Source organism: Heloderma suspectum, chromosome 1 (genome assembly GCF_057233095.1).
Source record: "Heloderma suspectum isolate Gila_16-S chromosome 1, 16-S_ref, whole genome shotgun sequence".
In the NCBI taxonomy this organism is placed as follows: Eukaryota; Metazoa; Chordata; class Lepidosauria; order Squamata; family Helodermatidae; genus Heloderma; species Heloderma suspectum.
This window is the reverse complement of record NC_139458.1, coordinates 30076940-30095146: the sequence shown is the minus strand read 5'-3', so window position 1 is coordinate 30095146 and position 18207 is coordinate 30076940.

The following is an 18207-nucleotide window of genomic DNA, read 5'->3' as shown; positions in this document are numbered from 1 at the left end:
CATTTATTTATTAATTTTAACATTTCTAGATTGACCTTTACCCACAAAATTAGTTTCCAGGGCAGTTTACAAACATAAAATTTCAAAATCAGCAATGCAATATATAACAAAAGAGAACCATTGGACAATAAAACTGAGAGCAGTTAAACATGAAGATTACTCAACCGGCTAAAAACCATAACCATCAAATTAAAATACCAGGGCAAATAAGAACATTTTAACCTGACACCAAAAATGATAGTGTTTTTATTTATTTAGCATATGGCACACATTGCCAGGGAGTCTACAATGTTTTTACATGGTAGATGTTCTGGTGCTAGTCTTTGTTGCACTGATGCCCCACAAGAGGATGAGCTAGCTTTGCATCAGCTGGCCAGCAGCGTTCTTAGGGAAGTTGGCTCATCCGGGCTTTTTCTCCACCGCTCCTCCGCTGATCGCGTCCAGGCAGATCCAGCACCGGTCTCTGCTCCCCGCATAAAGTGCTGCCAGCGTTTCCCCCCACCGAAATGGGGGTACCTATTTATCTACTCGCAGATGGTATACTTTTGAACTGCTAGGTGGGCAGGAGCTAGGGATGAAATGACGGGAGCTCACTTCCGTCACGTGGAGCTGGGCTCGAACCATTGGAGTGTTGACCATTTCTGGCCGGCAAACTCCAGCATCAATAAGCTGCTGCGCCACCCGCGTCCCCTGATACAGTGTTGATGCCAGTTGAATGGGCACTGCATGACATCTTCATATGTTCATGCACTTACCTTTATATGCATGTGTGCTATAGATAAGGGACAGGGCGCAATCCTATGCATGTTTAGATAGAAAAAAGTCCTACAACTCCCAGCATGTCCCAGGCAGCCATGCTGGCTGAGGAATCTTGGGAGGTGTAAGACTTTTTTCTGTCTAAATATGCATAGGATTGTGCTCTGCCCCTTTTCTATAGCACACATGCATATAAAGGTAAGTGCATGAACATATGAAGATGTCATGCAGTGCCCATTCAACTGGCATAGGATTGTGCCCTTAAACTAGAACAGCCTTCCCCAACTTGAGGCCCTCCAGTTGTGCAGGACTACAACTCCCATCAGCCCCACATAGCCTGACCATTGATGGGAGTTGTAGTCCTATACATCCAGAGGGCCCCAGGGGCAGTACCCTATTCAGCAGTAGCACTAACATAAATGTTGTTGCATTAGCGTAAGTGGCCTCTAGTGCAATGCCAATAGCGTTTGCTTGCACAATGGATTTTCCAGGGAAACCTGACACATCAGCAAACACTACTGGAATTGCACTAGAGGTTACTTACAAAAGCGCACTGTCACTTACATTATTGCTGGTGCTGAATAGGATACTGTCTCAGGCTGAGGAAAACTGCTCTGGAGACCTTCGGAGAGAGCGAGACCATGTTGACTGGCCAACCTAGCAAATCACACTAACAAAGAGGGCTTGTCCCATTAAACAGAGACAGTCGGATCATATATTGCTACAATCTGCCCTGAGTCCATGGGTTAGAGTGGACTATAAAGGCAAATAAATACCTACATATTTTCAGTGGAAACAGAAGTTGCCATGCTATGATATATTTGGATAAGGGGTGTTGTTCCTTTTTCTCCTTCAGCCATTTGGAGTATTCTCCAAGTATGACTATGGCTGCAAGAAATCCATTTGTTTGGGCAGAGAGAAAATAAAAATATCGGCAAGCTACTCAATACATTACTGCAAAACAAAAAAGGCATAACCGATAATATTGAGCATAATAGCATAGAAAAGCACAACAGTTTTCAGCTGTTTATACATGTTAGGTTTCAAACTGAAGGTGCTCTGTTTGCAACGGTAATAAAATAGCCCCACTCCACTTCTTTTTTCTTTTCGAGAGGAAACAAAAATATTATGCTACATTTCCTCAAATTGCGGGGGAAAAATTAGATTGCTGGCAAATAGCTTCCAATAGATGTAGCAGCATTGTTAGGAGAGGGAACAGCAATATCCAGCATTTCTAGATCTATCAGCGTTGAACGTAACCTCTGCAAGTGTACATTCCGTGTTGGTGGGCAGGAAGTAATCAAGCCGAATAATTGCTATGCACAGCAAAGTGTTCCATCTTTACCTTTCCATTGCTTTCTGTAGCAGAGGATAATAAAGTCGACCTTGTTGTCATTGGCCTGTGTTTTATTATTGTGATTTTTTTCTTAATCTTAAATATTGTTTTATATGAAAACATTCTGCTGTTTGTTGCAGAAGCAAGCGTTGTTGCATATCGTTCAAAACTGTTCCGTCCACCTGGTACAGGGGCAATGAGAATGGTAGATTTCTGTGACATGTTCAGTGTATGGCTGCCCTTCAAGAAAGCATCCAGGAGCTTCAGCTAGTACAAAAAGTTGATGTCAGATTCCCAACTGGATTGGATTGGAGCATATGGGTTTGATCTTGCCTAAGTTGTACTGGCCGCCTGTTTTGGTTCTGGGCTCAGTTTTAGGTTCTAGGTTTTGACCTTTAAAACCTGGGGACTTAAGGACCCTAAGGGGCTATTCACATGTCATGACAGCCCACCATGGGTTAATTTCTAAAACAAGCCATGAGTTATTTGAGGGTTCTCTAACCCTCAACCAACCCCTGTTACCTGGGTTCACATGACATTACAAGCCATGGCAAGCTGGGTGCCCATGGGAACCATGGAAAAATGGCAACGAGGGGTGCCTGGTCGACACGACAGCCCCCACGGGTAAATTAAGCCACAGTGGGCTGTTGTGTTGTGCGAATCAGGTCTATGAATAGTTTCATTTAGTAACCTAGCAGCTGCATTTGGGACTAACTGCAGTTTCTGAGCAGTCTTCAAAGGCAGACCCACATCCAACACATTGCAGTGGTCTAACCAGGAGCATTACCAGAGTGTGGATAATTGTGGCCAGGCTATCTCTGCCTAGGGTGGACTGCAGTTGAGCCCTAGCCTCAGCTGGTGAAAGGTGCCCAGTGTGACCATCACCACTTGGTTTCTAGAGACAAGGCTTGATCTAGGAGCACTCTCAGCCTGCACACCTGGTAGTCCAAGAGCCCATGTCAAAATACTGATGTCATAAGGTACAAAAGGTGTGACTATCTGGACACCTTATGAAACACCTTGTGGCATCTCCCAAACTGCCAGTCTTATGTGCAACTGTTGGGTGTACCAGTCCAACTGACTTTGTTGGGCCATACCCCCTTTCTGACCCCTCCAAAAAGGGGAGTGTTAATTTGGGTTTGTCCCCACATAAAGCAATCAGATTGGATATTTTAAGATACTAGAAGGTGACCTCTACAAATGGTACTATGTGCCTTATGATGTCTGACCCCCATTTAGAGGGGTCAGAAGGAGGGTATGCCCCAACAAAGTCGGTCAGGTTGGACAGTCTGGAATTATATACATGATTCTCCCACATATGCTGCTTGTTTCATACATGTACCTTATGAGGTAAATATTGGCTCCAAAAAGGGTTTTTGGGGGGCAGGGGCTGCCACCCCCTAAGTCCCCAGCAGTTGCGCAAAAGACTAGCTTTGGAGATGCCTCAACTTTTGTAAGATGTCCAGATAGTCAAACCTTGTAAAGGTAAAGGTGTCCCCAACCAGTCGTGTCCGACTCTAGGGTGTGGTGCTCATCTCCATTTCTAAGCCGAAGAGCCAACGTTGTCCGAAGACGCTTCCGTGGTCATGTGGCCGGCATGACTGAACACCGAGGTGCACGGAACGCTGTTACCTTTCCCGCCGAAGCGGTGCCTATTTATCTACTTGCAATTTCTTGCTTTTGAACTGCTAGGTTGGCAGAAGTCAACCCTTATGTCCTTTATAAAGTATGTATTTTGACACGGACTCTTGGACTATGATTCTTTAGGAAGAATGCAATCCCTTCCAGTACAGGTTGAGCACCACCTCCCTAGGCAGACGATCCACCCAAACTGGTTGGAATGCTCAAGGTTTGCAGTGCAACACATCTGGGGAGAACTAGGTTAGGGAAAGCTGTTCTACATAGCCTGCCAGTGATAGACCGAACCTCCATGGATTTGTCTAATCCTTTCTTAAGGTCGTCTATGCTAGAAGCCATGACCACCTCTTACAGCAGTGAATTCAGTAAGTTACTCATGCAATAACCAAGTGATCCTGGGAAACAGAGTATGTTTAGAACCGGGGGGGGGGGGGTTGGATTTAGTGTTTTCTAAAATCCTCATATAGACTGACTATGGGAAAGTTCCATCCAATTCAAAGGGAGGGCTTAGATGGTGATATACCTGAATGCTTTCAAAGCATCTCTGTCGATATAACATCTGATTTCACTGCCATTATCTCAGGAGTCAATATTGATTTTTGTCTAAACAGTTGCTTAGGAGCTGCTTGGCATGTATTTCATTTGCCATGACCTAGCATAGGTCTCGGTCTCTTTTGCATTCCCCTTCTCGCTGTCTGGACTTGACCAGGGCATTTTGGTGGCCTCACCTTCCATTTTTTTGTTACCTCTAAGGCATCCAGATGGGGCAACAAAATGGAATGAGGCACTAGCTTTCCATCTGTTGATGGGAAACTAAATACAGGGTTTTATTGTTCTGTAAGAACAGATACAGCCTCTACATCAAGGCCAAACTATATGCTATTAAATCTACCCTTTGAAGTCCTCCATAAGGCTGACCAAGGACAGATGGTAAACTGGTATCACTCGATACTGGCTCAGGTCAAGTCGAAGTTCAAGATTAAAGGTAACAAGAGCCTCCATTCAGCTGTCAAATGAGTCATTCTATATATTGAATACCATCTACACACATCTAGTTCTTCAGGTTAAAAAAAAATATTAAGTGGGTTTCTCTTCTTTTTTATAGCCTGTCAAAATGGAGTGGTAGCCTACATTCATTGGAGACATGGTATCTGAATATGAATGAAACATTATTTGTTTGGGGTGTCTGTGTGTGTTTTAATGTAGCCTGGATTCTCTGTAAATAAAGATTTTAATACCAACTTTGGCATTTGTACCATTTCCTGTTTTCAGATACAAACAAAATTGTCGCAAATCACATATTATTCCTCCCTCTTCAAGGCTTTAGCTGGCTGGGAATGATAGGGGTTGTAGTCCAACACCTCTGGAGGGTGTCTGGTTCAGGAAGACTTCTCTAATGTTTAATGAAAAGCAAATCTTTTATCGTGCAAAAAAGCCATACAACCCAAGTGTATGGTCCCTTTTTGAACTTAACACAACAACACTGATACTAAAGGGCGTTGTTGTTGTTGTTCAGTCGTTCAGTTGTGTCCGACCCTTCATGACCCCATGGACCATAGCACGCCAGGCATTCCTGTCCTGCGTTCTCTCCTGGAGTGTGCTCAAGTCCATATTCATTGCACTAGTGATGCTATCTAGCCATCTCATTCTCTGCCGTCCCCTTCTCCTTTTGCCTTCAGTCTTTCCCAGCATCAGGGTCTTTTCCAGTGAGTTTTCTCTTTGCATTAGGTGGCCAAAATATTTGAGCTTCAGCTTCAGTATCTGTCCTTCCAATGAGCAGTCAGGGTTGATTTCCTTTAGGATTGACCGATTTGACCTCCTTGCAGTCCAGGGGACTCGTAAGAGTCTTCTCCAGCACCACAGTTCGAAAGCATTGATTCTTTGGCGCTCAGCTTTCCTTATAGTCCAGCTCTCACAGCCATTCATTACTACTGGGAAAACCATAGCTTTGATTATACGGACCTTTGTCGGCAAGGTGATGTCTCTGCTTCTTACTATGCTGTCTAGGTTTGCCACAGCTTTCCTCCCAAGGAGCAAGCCTCTTTTAATTTCATGGCTACAGTCACTGTCTGTGGTGATCTTGGAGCCCAAGAAAATAAAATCTGTCACTGCTTCCATTTCTTCCCCTTCTATATGCCAGGAAGTGATGGGTCCACATGCCATGATCTTCGTTTTATTAATGTTGAGTTTCAAACCAGCTTTTGCACTCTCCACTTCACCCTCAACAAGAGGCTCTTTAGATCCTCTACACTTTCTGCCATTAGGGTGGTATCGTCTGCATATCTGAGGTTGTTGATAATTCTCCCGGCAATCTTAATTCCGACCTCTGATTCATCCAACCCGGCATTTCTCATGATGTATTCTGCATATAAATTAAATCAGCAGGGCGACAATATACAGCCTTGTCGTACTCCTTTCCCAATTTTGAACCAATCGGTTGTTCCATGTTTGGTTCTTACTGTTGCTTCTTGACCCTCGTACAGGTTTCTCAGGAGACAGGTAAGGTGGTCTGGTACTCCCATCACTTTAAGGATTTACCAGAGTTTGTTGTGATCCACACAATCAAAGGCTTTAGCGTAGTCAATGAAGCAGAAATAGACGTTTTTCTGGAATTCTCTTGCTTTCTCCATGATCCAGCGAATGCTGGCAATTTGATCTCTAGTTCCTCTGCCTCTCGAAACCCCGTTTGTACTTCTGGTAGTTCTCGGTTCACATACTGCTGAAGCCTAGCTTGTAGGATTTTGAGCATAACCTTGCTGTCATGTGAAATGAGCGCAATTGTACGGTAGTTTGAACATTCTTTGGCATTGCCCTTCTGTGGAATTGGAATGTAAACTGACCTTTTCCAGTCTTGTGGCCATTGTTGGGTGTTCCAAATTTGTTGGCATATTGAGTGCAGCACTTTAACAGCATCATCTTTTAGGATCTTAAATAGCTCAGCTGGAATACTGTCATCTCCGCTAGCTTTGTTGTTACTAATGCTTCCTAAGGCCCACTTGACTTCACTCTCGAGGATGTCCGGCTCAAGTTCCGTGACCGCACTATCATGGCTATCAGGGACATTCAGATCTTTCCTGTATAGTTCTTCTGTGTATTCTTGCCACCTCTTCTTAATCTCATCTGCATCTGTTAGGTCCCTGCCTTCTTTGTCCTTTATCATGCCCGTCTTTGCACAAAACGTTCCCTTGAGATCTCCGATTTTCTTGAAGAGATCTCTAGTCTTTCCCATTCTATTGTTTTCTTCAATTTCTTTGCATTGTTCATTTAAGAAGGCCTTCTTGTCTCTCCTTGCTATTCTCTGGAACTCTGCATTCAGTTGGATATATCTTCCCCTTTCTCCCTTGCTTTTCGCTTCCCTTCTTTCGTGAGCTACTTGTAAAGCCTCATCAGACAGCCACTTGGCTTTCTTGCATTTCTTTTTTCTTTGGGATGGATTGAGTTGCTGCCTCCTGAACAATGTTATGGACCTCCGTCCATAGTTCCTCAGGCACTCTGTCTATCAAGTCTAATCCCTGAAATCTATTCCTCACCTCCACTGTATATTCATAAGGGATATGATTGAGGTCATACCTGAATGGTTTAGTGGTTTTCCCTACGTTCTTCAATTGAAGCCAAAATTTTGCAATAAGAAGCTCATGATCTGAGCCACATCCAGGTCTTGTTTTTACTGACTGTATGGAGCTTCTCCATCTTTGGCTGCAAAGTACATAATCAATCTGATTTCAGTATTGACCATCTGGTGATGTCCATATGTAGAGTCGCCTCTTGTGCTGTTGGAAAAGAGTGTTTGCTATGATCAGCATGTTCTCTTGGCAAAACTCTATTAGCCTTTGTCTTGATTCATTGATCTGACATTCCAGGTTCCTAAACAATATTGTTCTTTACAGCATCGGATTTTCTTTTCACCACCAGACACATCCACAGCTGAGTGTCCTTTCGGCTTTGGCCCAGCCGCTTCACTCTTTCTGGCGCTACTGGGAAATTCCCTCTGCTCTTCCCCAGTAGTATATTGGACACCTTCCAACCTGAGGGGCTCATCTTCCGGCGTCATCTCTTTTAGCCTTGTGATATGTTCCATGGGGTTTTCTTGGCAAGAATCCTGGAGTGGGTTGCCATTTCCTTCTCCAGTGGACCACTTTTTGTCAGAACTCTCCACCATGACCTGTCCATCTTGGGTGCCCTACACGGCATAGCTTATGGCTTCACTGAATTATGCAAGCCCTTTCGCCACAACAAGGCAGTGAGCCACGAAGGGGAATCACTGCCAAGCCAAAGGTCTTTTAAATGATGTAGTCTAGATAGCAGTCACTTGTTGCTGCTAAGCAAATCTTCTAGCACATTTTCTTCCTTCTTTCCTTCCTGTCATATAAGGAGATACAATAGTGATGAGTTTCATCAATTATGATTTTGCATGAATGTTTATTATTTATTTTAAGCATTTTTGTCCTGGGCTAGATCTATGCTACTGCTTTATGGCGGTATTGAAGGGCACTGATAACTGTTGGGGGACATGACACATTCGATATACTGCTTTTGTAGTGTGATTTCCTGCTTTGTATTCTTTATCATCCAAAATACTGCAACAAATGCCATTGTGTGTCCTACGGAAGAGGGGTATAGTGTTACCGTGATGGGATTGTGATGATATGACACAAGGTGTAGATCTGGACTTGGTCTTCAGCTGACAAGGCCCCAAGAGTGGCATATATACAGTCAATATGAACAAGAATACGTCACTGAAACAGTAGACTATTTAAAGAGTTGGTGAGAATGGCAGTTTTCTTTTTCCTCTGCTGTGCATGGGGCAGGCAGTTCTAATGGCTACTGTAAGGTCCTCAACCCAGAAACAGCAAAACAACTGCTTTGGACTTACTGGCAATAAATATATATGACAAAATCTAATGATAAAGTTCTTTATCTGTGTGGTTTAAAAGCATTCATCTAAACAATAAAAGAGAATACAATAGAGGAGGTTTGGCAAGACTTATAATTTGGTGAGTTTTTAATTTTTTGATAAAAAATTCTTATATTTTAATATATACCTAAGTATTAGCTTTTAACCGTAATTAATTTTTTAAAACACAATATTGTTTTTATGTTCGCAGTGTCTAATGCTAGCAGTTATGAGGAATACGTTGTATACAGTGTGTATGCATACATATGTTTGTTCATTCTTTGGCATGCCTTTTATGTACCAGACCATGTCCTAGTTGTACTAGACTACTGAGGAAGACTGTATGCTGAAATGTGTGTGGTCCATTTGGTACTGGTTATTTTTTTGGTATAGCTAGGTTTTTTTCAGCACAATAATATCGTATTCTCTTTTATTGTATGCTTTTAAACCAAACAGATAAAAAAAGTTATCATTAGATTTTGTCAGATATATTTATTATCACGAGTAAGCCCAACTAAGTTGTTTTGCTGTTATATTGTTTAGGGTTGGGGGACACTTCCTGTTTCGCAGAAATACAGATCAACTAACCCAAGTGCTGAATTACATGTGCTATATGAAAGAATATAGACAAACTTTGTATTAAAAGAATCAAGCTAAGGGCACAATCCTATCAATTGCGCCCTCTCTGCTTGGAAGCCCCCAAACTTGGAGGCTTCCAAGATTCCTATGCCCTGCCAGGCTGAAGCCGGCAGGGCAGGAGGAGCGGTGGAGGCGATCTTTCCCTCCCCATCCTCCGATCTTTCAGTATTTTGCTGGACAGGCTTTTCAGCCCATCTAGCAAGAGTGGTTTTGGAGGGGGAGGGAAGCAGGCTGCAGGAGGCTCGGGATAAATTGTATCCTTGCCTCTCCAGTCTTCTCCCCCCCCCGAAACATCCCCTTTTCCCCCTCCCCAAGGTTGATTTTCTGACCTTGGAGAAGCAGCCAGGTGGTTCTCTCCACGCTGGCTATGAGGGGTCAGAGGCTGGATCTCTGACTCCCCCTTCCAACATCTCCAACGTTGGAAGGGATTTTCCAAGCCACTCTATGGTCCCTGGCACTTGCCCAGGGACATAGTATTGCTCTCTAAGAAAATTTAAAAACAAAAACCTTTAAGTCTTTGCCCCCTGAAATCACAAGTTTATGAATTACTAATTATATGTTCAGGTAACATTTTCCCACTAATATATTTAATTAACTTTTGCAATATTACTACATTAATATTTGGCTTACTTGTTCCTATTATTAGTTGTTCCTTTCTTTGTTTTTTAAGTCTTCTCTGGTGCGTTGACCTTCCATATTGACTTAAGCCAGTAGTCTTCAACCAAATGCTAAGATAATTTTAAGCATTTTAGCTTCCTAATCTTTTAGATTAGGTGTTTTAAATCTGTATTTTAAATTTCTGCATTGCTGCTAGGTTTTATTCTGGTTGTACTGCTATATTGTGGTGTTAAGCTTTTATATTTTATATTGTTTTTATGCTGCACTTTGTAGTTTTAATTTTTGTGAACCACCCAGAAAGCTTCAGCTATTGGCTGGCATAGGAAATCAATAAATCAATAATCATCCGAAGCTGTTCTTTGGGTTCTGCTGCCATCACAGCAATGGCGCTATTAAGGTCAGACATCTAGTATATAGAATAATAGAATCATAGAATAGTAGGGTTGGAAGGGGCCTACAAGGCCATCGAGTCCAACCCCCTGCTCAATGCAGGAATCCAAGTCAGAGCATCCCTGACAGATGGCTGTCCAGCCTCGTCTTGAACGCCTCCAGTGTGGGAGAGCCCACCACCTCCCGAGGTAGTTGGTTTCATTGTCGTATTGCTCTAACAGTCAGGAAGTTTTTCCTGATGTTCAGCCGGAATCTGGCTTCCTGTAACTTGAGCCCATTATTTTGTGTCCTGCACTCTGGGATGATCAAGAAGAGATCCTGGCCTTCTTCTCTGTGACAACCTTTCAAGTACTTGAAGAGTGCTATCATATCTCCCCTCAGTCTTTTCTTCTCAAGGCTAAACATGCCCAGTTCTTTCAGTCTCTCTTCATAGGGCTTTTTTTCCGGTCCTCTGATCACCTTTGTTGCCCTCCTCTGAACCCTCTCCAGTTTGTCTGCATCCTTCTTAAAGTGTGGTGCCCAGAACTGGGCACAGTACCCCAGATGAGGCCTAACCAGTGATGAATAGAGGGGAAGTAGTACTTCCCGGGATTTGGAAGCTATGCTTCTATGAATGCAGCCCAAAAGAGCATTTGCCTTTTTTGCAGCCACATCACATGGTTGGCTCATATTCAGCTTGTGATCAACAACAATTCCAAGATCTTTCTCGCTTGTAGTGTTGTTGAGCCACATATCCCCCATATGTCTGGGGCCCAATAGCCTAGAAGTCCCCACAAGGACCCCAGACAGGGTCAGAAGAAAATGGAGTGCTGGCATAGTCAGCACCTGGCATAGACATATCCAGTGGAGGCTGATGGCTCCAATTTCAGTGGGGCTGTAAATCCATTCTGGGTTTCAGACACAACCAGTCAGACCTCCGTAGGAGCTATCCAAGGCACCTGAATCGAACCATTGGCTTGGAATGTTCTTCAGGTATGTGCATATTTTGTTGTGGCTGTACATTCTTTTGTGTTAGTCCTTATTACTTAAGCAACAATATTTACATGCCCCCCTCCCCGCATAACAAAGTTCTCCAGGCAGCTTACGATAATAATAAAAACATTAAAATACAACTATAAATAATTAAGCAGCAGAGAATAAAATCAGCATAAGAAAGGCGCTCAAGCAACACAAGAAAATATTTAAACAGATTTTAACTTTTAAAATGTGACGGTTTGAAAGTTTAAAAGGCTTGGGACAATAAAAACATATGAAGCTGCCTTATATTGAGACAAACCATGGGTCCGTCTAGCACAGTACTGTCGACACTGAGAGGCGGTGGCTCTCCAAATTTCAGGCTGGAGTTTTCCAGCTCTACCTGGAGATACCGGGGATTAAACCTGGGACTAGGGATATTGGAGAGATCCACAATGGAATCCTATGAATTCTAATTTCTGTGAATCCAACCTGACTATTCCACAGTGGACTGGCTCTTCCCGGGTCGCATGGATTCCATGCGCTGGCGGACCGTTCTTTTACTTTCCAGAATGTTATGCAAATTTATTTGTAGAAAAATACATAAAATAATAATACTCAAAAACCACTGGCCAAAAATGCATTTTGGGAGGATTTGCCCATTTGGGGGGCAGGGGTGGGATATCTGTGCATTTTTGCAAGTGCAAAACGCGGGAAATTGGGGGGGGGGAAGATTCCATCAATGAGCAGACGATGGAATGAAAGGCACCTGACAATCCCCAAAACTCAGATGGAATGGATTTTACAAAATCTATAAACCCTACCAGGGACCTTCTTCATGCAAAGTGTGCACTCTTCCACTGAGCCACAGCCACCTCCTTTTCAGTCTTCACCGGCCCGGACCCTAAGATCAGTTTCAATGGTCCTTTTCCCGGAGCCCCTCCCAAGGGAAGTGAGGTTGGTGGCTACTAAGAAGAGGGCCTTTTCTGCTGTGGCATCCCAGTTGTAGAATTAACTTCCCAGAGAGGATCGCCTGGTACCTACATTGTGCTTGTTTTGGCACAAGGTGAAGACCTTTTTATTCTTCAAGTCATTTAGTTTTTCAGTTTGCTTTATATCCGGTATTGAATTTTAAATTATTGTACTGCTGCTAGCTTCCATCTGGTTATTTTTATATTTATATTGTAGTTTTAAACTTTTATATTGTAATTTATCATCTGTGTTTTATTGTTTGGTATTTTATGGTTTTAATTGTTGTAAACTGCCCAGAGAGCTTCAGCTATTGGGTGATATAAAAATGTAATAACTAACTAACTAACTAACTAACTAACTAACTAACAGACCATAGAGAAGGCACGAGAAGAGCCCTTCTGGGGAGAGCAGCCCACAGTTGGGGTGCCACCTCTGAGGAGGCCATTTTTCCAGTAGCTATACACTGATCCTCACTTGGCCAGGACACCCAGAGAACGGCCTCCAAAGATGATCTCAAGGTCCAGCTAGATACATGTGCGAGGGAGTGATCTAAGTAAAACTATTACTTAGTGACACTTTGTCCTTGTCCTCCTTGCCATGTCGCTCTTGATTTTGGCCTCAAATGTGACAATAAGATGGGGACTTGTAGCAAATAGACCCATTTCATTTGAATACAATTCTTTGTTCAGTCGTTCAGTCGTGTCCGACTCTTCGTGACCCCATGGACCATAGCACGCCAGGCCTTCCTGTCCTGCGCTCTCTCCTGGAGCGTGCTCAAGTTCATATTCATTGCATCGGTGATGCTATCTAGCCATCTCATCCTCTGCCATCCCCTTCTCCTTTTGCCTTCAGTCTTTCCCAGCATCAGGGTCTTTTCCAGAGAGTTTTCTCTTCGCATTAGGTGGCCAAAAGACTTGAGCTTCAGCTTCAGTATCTGTCCTTCCAATGAGCAGTCAGGGTTTTTCCTTTAGGATGGACTAATTGGACCTCCTTGCAGTCCAGGGGACTCGTAAGAGTCTTCTCCAGAACCACAGTTCGAAAGCATCAATTCTTTGGCGCTCGGCCTTCCTTATAGTCCAGCTCTCACAGCCATACATTACTATTGGGAAAACCATAGCTTTGATTAGACGGACCTTTGTCGGCAAGGTGATGTCTCTGCTTCTTACTATGCTGTCTAGGTTTGCCATAGCTTTCCTCCCAAGGAGCAAGTGTCTTTTAATTTCATGGCTACAGTCCCTGTCTGTGGTGATCTTGGAGCCCAAGAAAGTAAAATCTGTCACTGCTTCCATTTCTTCCCCTTCTATATGCCAGGAAGTGATGGGGCCAGATGCCATGATCTTCGTTTTTTTAATGTTGAGTTTCAAACCAGCTTTTGCACTCTCCTTTTTACCCTCAACAAGAGGCTCTTTAGATCCTCTTCACTTTCTGCCATTAGGGTGGTACCATCTGCGTATCTGAGGTTGTTGATAATTCTCCCAGCAATCTTAATTCCAACCTGTGATTCATCCAACCCGGCATTTCTCATGATGTACTCTGCATATAAGTTAAATAAGCAGGGTGACAATATGCAGCCTTGTTGTACTCCTTTCCCAATTTTGAACCACTCGGTTATTCCATGTCTGGTTCTTACTGTTGCTTCTTGACCCTCGTACAGGTTTCCCAGGAGACAGGTAAGATGGTCTGGTACTCCCATCACTTTAAGAATTTGCCAGAGTTTGTTGTGATCCACACAATCAAAGGCTTTAGGGTAGTCAATGAAGCAGAAATAGACGTTTTTCTGGAATTCTCTTGCTTTCTCCATGATGCAGCGAATGTTGGCGATTTGATCTCTAGTTCCTCTGCCTCTTCGAAACCCAGCTTGTACTTCCAGTAGTTCTCGGTTCACATACTGCTGAAGCCTAACTTGTAGGATTTTGAGCATCACCTTGCTGGCATGTGAAATGAGTGCAATTGTGCAGTAGTTTGAACACTCTTTGGCGTTGCCCTTCTTTTGAATTGGAATGTAAACTGACCTTTTCCAGTCTTGCGGCCATTGTTGAGTGTTCCAAATTTGTTGGCATATTGAGTGCAGCACTTTAACAGCATCATCTTTTAGGATTTTAAATAGCTCAGCTGGAATACTGTCATCTCCGCTAGCTTTGTTGTTACTAATGCTTCCTAAGGCCCACTTGACTTCACTCTCGAGGATGTCCGGCTCAAGTTCAGTGACCGCACTATCATGGTTATCAGGGACATTCAGATCTTTCCTGTATAGTTCTTCTGTGTATTCTTGCCACCTCTTCTTAATCTCATCTGCTTCTGTTAGGTCCCTGCCTTCTTTGTCCTTTATCATGCCCGTCTTTGCACAAAACGTTCCCTTGAGATCTCCGATTTTCTTGAAGAGATCTCTAGTCTTTCCCATTCTGTTGTTTTCCTCGATTTCTTTGCATTGTTTATTTAAGAAGGCCTTCTTGTCTCTCCTTGCTATTCTCTGGAACTCTGCATTCAGTTGGATATATCTTCCCCTTTCTCCCTTGCTTTTCGCTTCCCTTCTTTCCTCAGCTACTTGTAAAGCCTCATCAGACAGCCACTTGGCTTTCTTGCATTTCTTTTTCTTTGGGATGGATTTCGTTGCTGCCTCCTGAACAACGTTACGGACCTCCATCCATAGTTCCTCAGGCACTCTGTCTATCAGGTCTAATCCCTGAAATCTATTCCTCACCTCCACTGTATATTCATCAGGGATATGATTTAGGTCATACCTGAATGATTTGAGTGGTTTTCCCTACGTTCTTCAATTGAAGCCGAAATTTTGCAAGAAGCAGCTCATGATCTGAGCCACAGTCAGCTCCAGGTCTTGTTTTGACTGACTGTATAGAGCTTCTCCATCTTTGGCTGCAAAGTACATAATCAATCTGATTTCAGTATTGACCATCTGGTGATGTCCATGTGTAGAGTCGTCTCTTGTGCTGTTGGAAAAGAGTGTTTGCTATGATCAGCGTGTTCTCTTGGCAAAACTCTATTAGCTTTTGTCCTGCTTCATTTTGTACACCAAGGCCATGCCTGCCTGTTATCCCGGCGATTTCTTGACTTCCTACTTTAGCATTCCAATCCCCTATGATAAAGAGGACATCTTGTTTTGGTGTTAGTTCTAGAAGGTGTTGTAGGTCTTCATAGAACCGATCAACCTCAGCTTCTTCGGCATCAGTGGTTGAGGCATAGACTTGAATTACTGTGATGTTGAATGGTTTGCCTTGGATTCGTGCTGAGATTATTCTATCATTTTTGAGATTGTACCCCGGTACTGCTTTTCCCACCCTTTTGTTGACTATGAGTGCTACTCCATTTCTTCTAAGGGATTCTTGCCCACAGTAGTAGATATGATGTTCACCTGAATTAAATTCGCCCATGACTGTCCATTTTAGTTCGCTGATTCCCAAGATGTCGATGTTCAATCTTGCCATCTTTTGTTTGACCACCTCCAGCTTACCTTGATTCAGTGATCTGACATTCCAGGTTCCTAAACAATATTGTTCTTTACAGCATCGGATTTTCTTTTCACCACCAGACACATCCACAGCTGAGTGTCCTTTCGGCTTTGGCCCAGGCGCTTCACTCTTTCTGGCGCTACTTGGAAATTCCCTCTGCTCTTCCCCAGTAGTATATTGGACACCTTCCGACCTGAGGGGCTCATCTTCCGGCGTCATATCTTTTAGCCTTGTGATACGTTCCATGGGGTTTTCTTGGCAAGAATCCTGGAGTGGGTTTCCATTTCCTTCTCCAGTGGACCACATTTTGTCAGAACTCTCCGCCATGACCTGTCCGTCTTGGGTGGCCCTGCACGGCATAGCTTATGGCTTCACTGAGTTACGCAAGCCCCTTCGCCACAACAAGGCAGTGATCCATGAATTGCAATTCTAACGCAATGTAAAAGGGAATGAAGTTCCATTGAAATGTGTGTTTTAAAAGTCAGCGGTAAGGGTAGGCATGGTCGGGCACCTGCAAAGGGCCCACACCCTAGCAGGTGTCCACCGCCAAGAACCTCTGGACTTGCTCCTCCTCTTCATCATTGCAAACTGCTTGTCCTCTTGATTTGGCCCTGACAATGGTGGTGGGAAGAAGAAGCAGTAGATGCCACTGCCATCTTGCTCACTGGCTCTCTGGTGGAAACATTGAGAAAGAGGATGAGGAACAATAGCACCATGGCGGTGGGACAGGCCCATTGAGGGTGTCTTGTCCAAGGGCCCTCAAAAACCTGGAGTTGGCACCGACCCTTCTTTTTATCTTGACTTTCAACTCAATGTCCTTGCAGAATTCCTCCCCCAAATACTTTCCCTATTCAATTACACTTTAAGAGAATGCTTTTATTTTTGAAGGATTGTGTGATGCAGTTCAGTTCCATGAAATTTCACTTAAGTTCCCCAAGATCCATGGATATGACTATTACTTAAACTGTAAGTAATGGTTGCATGCAAAAATTAGGAAACATATTGTGCTTTAGATAAATTACATTCAAATTAGTTCTTATTATAAATGGGCTAGAAAATGGATTTTTAGCTCTGGCTGGCCGAAGAGCCAACATTTGTCTCTAGTTCATTTATTTAAATATATTCAGGCCAGATTGAAATCCATATTGCTTGACATTAATTGAGTACTGAAGCATCAGTGTACTCAAGTTTCATAAACCACTGATGACTGAGTTTTTACTGGCTTGATTTAAAAATATACCATCCCTTTTATAGGAAAATGATGTTCTGTTTATAAAGTCATTTTCAGAGCCCACCATTAAATGCCATACATCTTAATAAAATGAATTTAAATATGACATTTGTACTATTGCGATGACATCTTGTTTGCTAGGGAAATTATATTTTTCTCCCTTTGATAATGTATTTTTACAGAGCCTTCTGTGCAGTATCCTAAGTAAACATGTTTCTCTTTTCCAAGGGGACTTGAACTCAAAGATAAGTCAGAGCAGCAAGAATCATTCAAGGTTTGCTGTACAGATCTGGGGAAATAGTTTATGGTGGACATAGCACAACAACAACAATGGAACTAGTGCTGTGCCGAAAATTTCTCTCACATTTTTTTTGACCATTCTCATTCAATTCTATAGAAAAGAAATTGCTTTCAAAAAGAAATTCAAAGGAGGAGAAATTTCGGAGAAATTCTCATGGGTTGGGTGTGGGGTCCTTGTGCTTACCTTATTATGAGGTGGCTGAGGAGTGTGCGTGGGAGTCCTATCTGTCAGTGTACAGTCATCTTTGTGGCAGCCTGTAGCCTCCCTGGCTTCCCGCACTTCAGTTAAAGCCCTCATGAGGAAGACATCATGAGGCAATCCCTCCCATGGGGCTTCTTCAGTTCAGGAAGGGCAGGTGGCCTGGGAGGCTGCAGAGCAATGGAAAGATGTGTAACACAGAGAGAAAACACATGCAGCGCTTTCAGCCACCTCGCAGGGATTAGGTAAGCTCAAGGATACCACCAAAAGAAATTCAAAATTCTGCCTCAGAAAAGTGGACGCCTCAACACAGTTGATGCTATGGTCACCTACAGAAGCTGTGCAATAAACCAAAAAACCCTTAGGAAAAAAAAGAACAAACCTGTGTTGCAACCCCTGCTAATAGTGAGCTCTGTCTGTGAGAAACTTGTTGGAGAATTTCTCTCCCCCCACCCCCAGGAGAGATTCAGTGAAATTGTCCTCCCCCCCGCCAATTTCTCTCCCCACAAAGAGAATTTTGAGAGGCTGATGGTGCACAGCTCTAAATGGAACATAGGAAGCTGCCTGATGTTGAGCCAGACCACCTGGGGTCTTAATCCAGCCTGCTGGAATTCCTCTGGCCCCGCTCCCTTTCTCCCAACTACTGATGGCTTGATGGAATCCTGCCTCTTGTCTAGTCCCCCCGCCATCCTAAAAAGTTGAAATGCCTCTCTAAAGGCTCAGTCACTGGCACGAAGAGCTTTACGCTACAATATGTTGGTATTTTTGCACTTTTGGTTCCTCCCCCTTTGCCTTTGCCCCCCCCCCAGCACT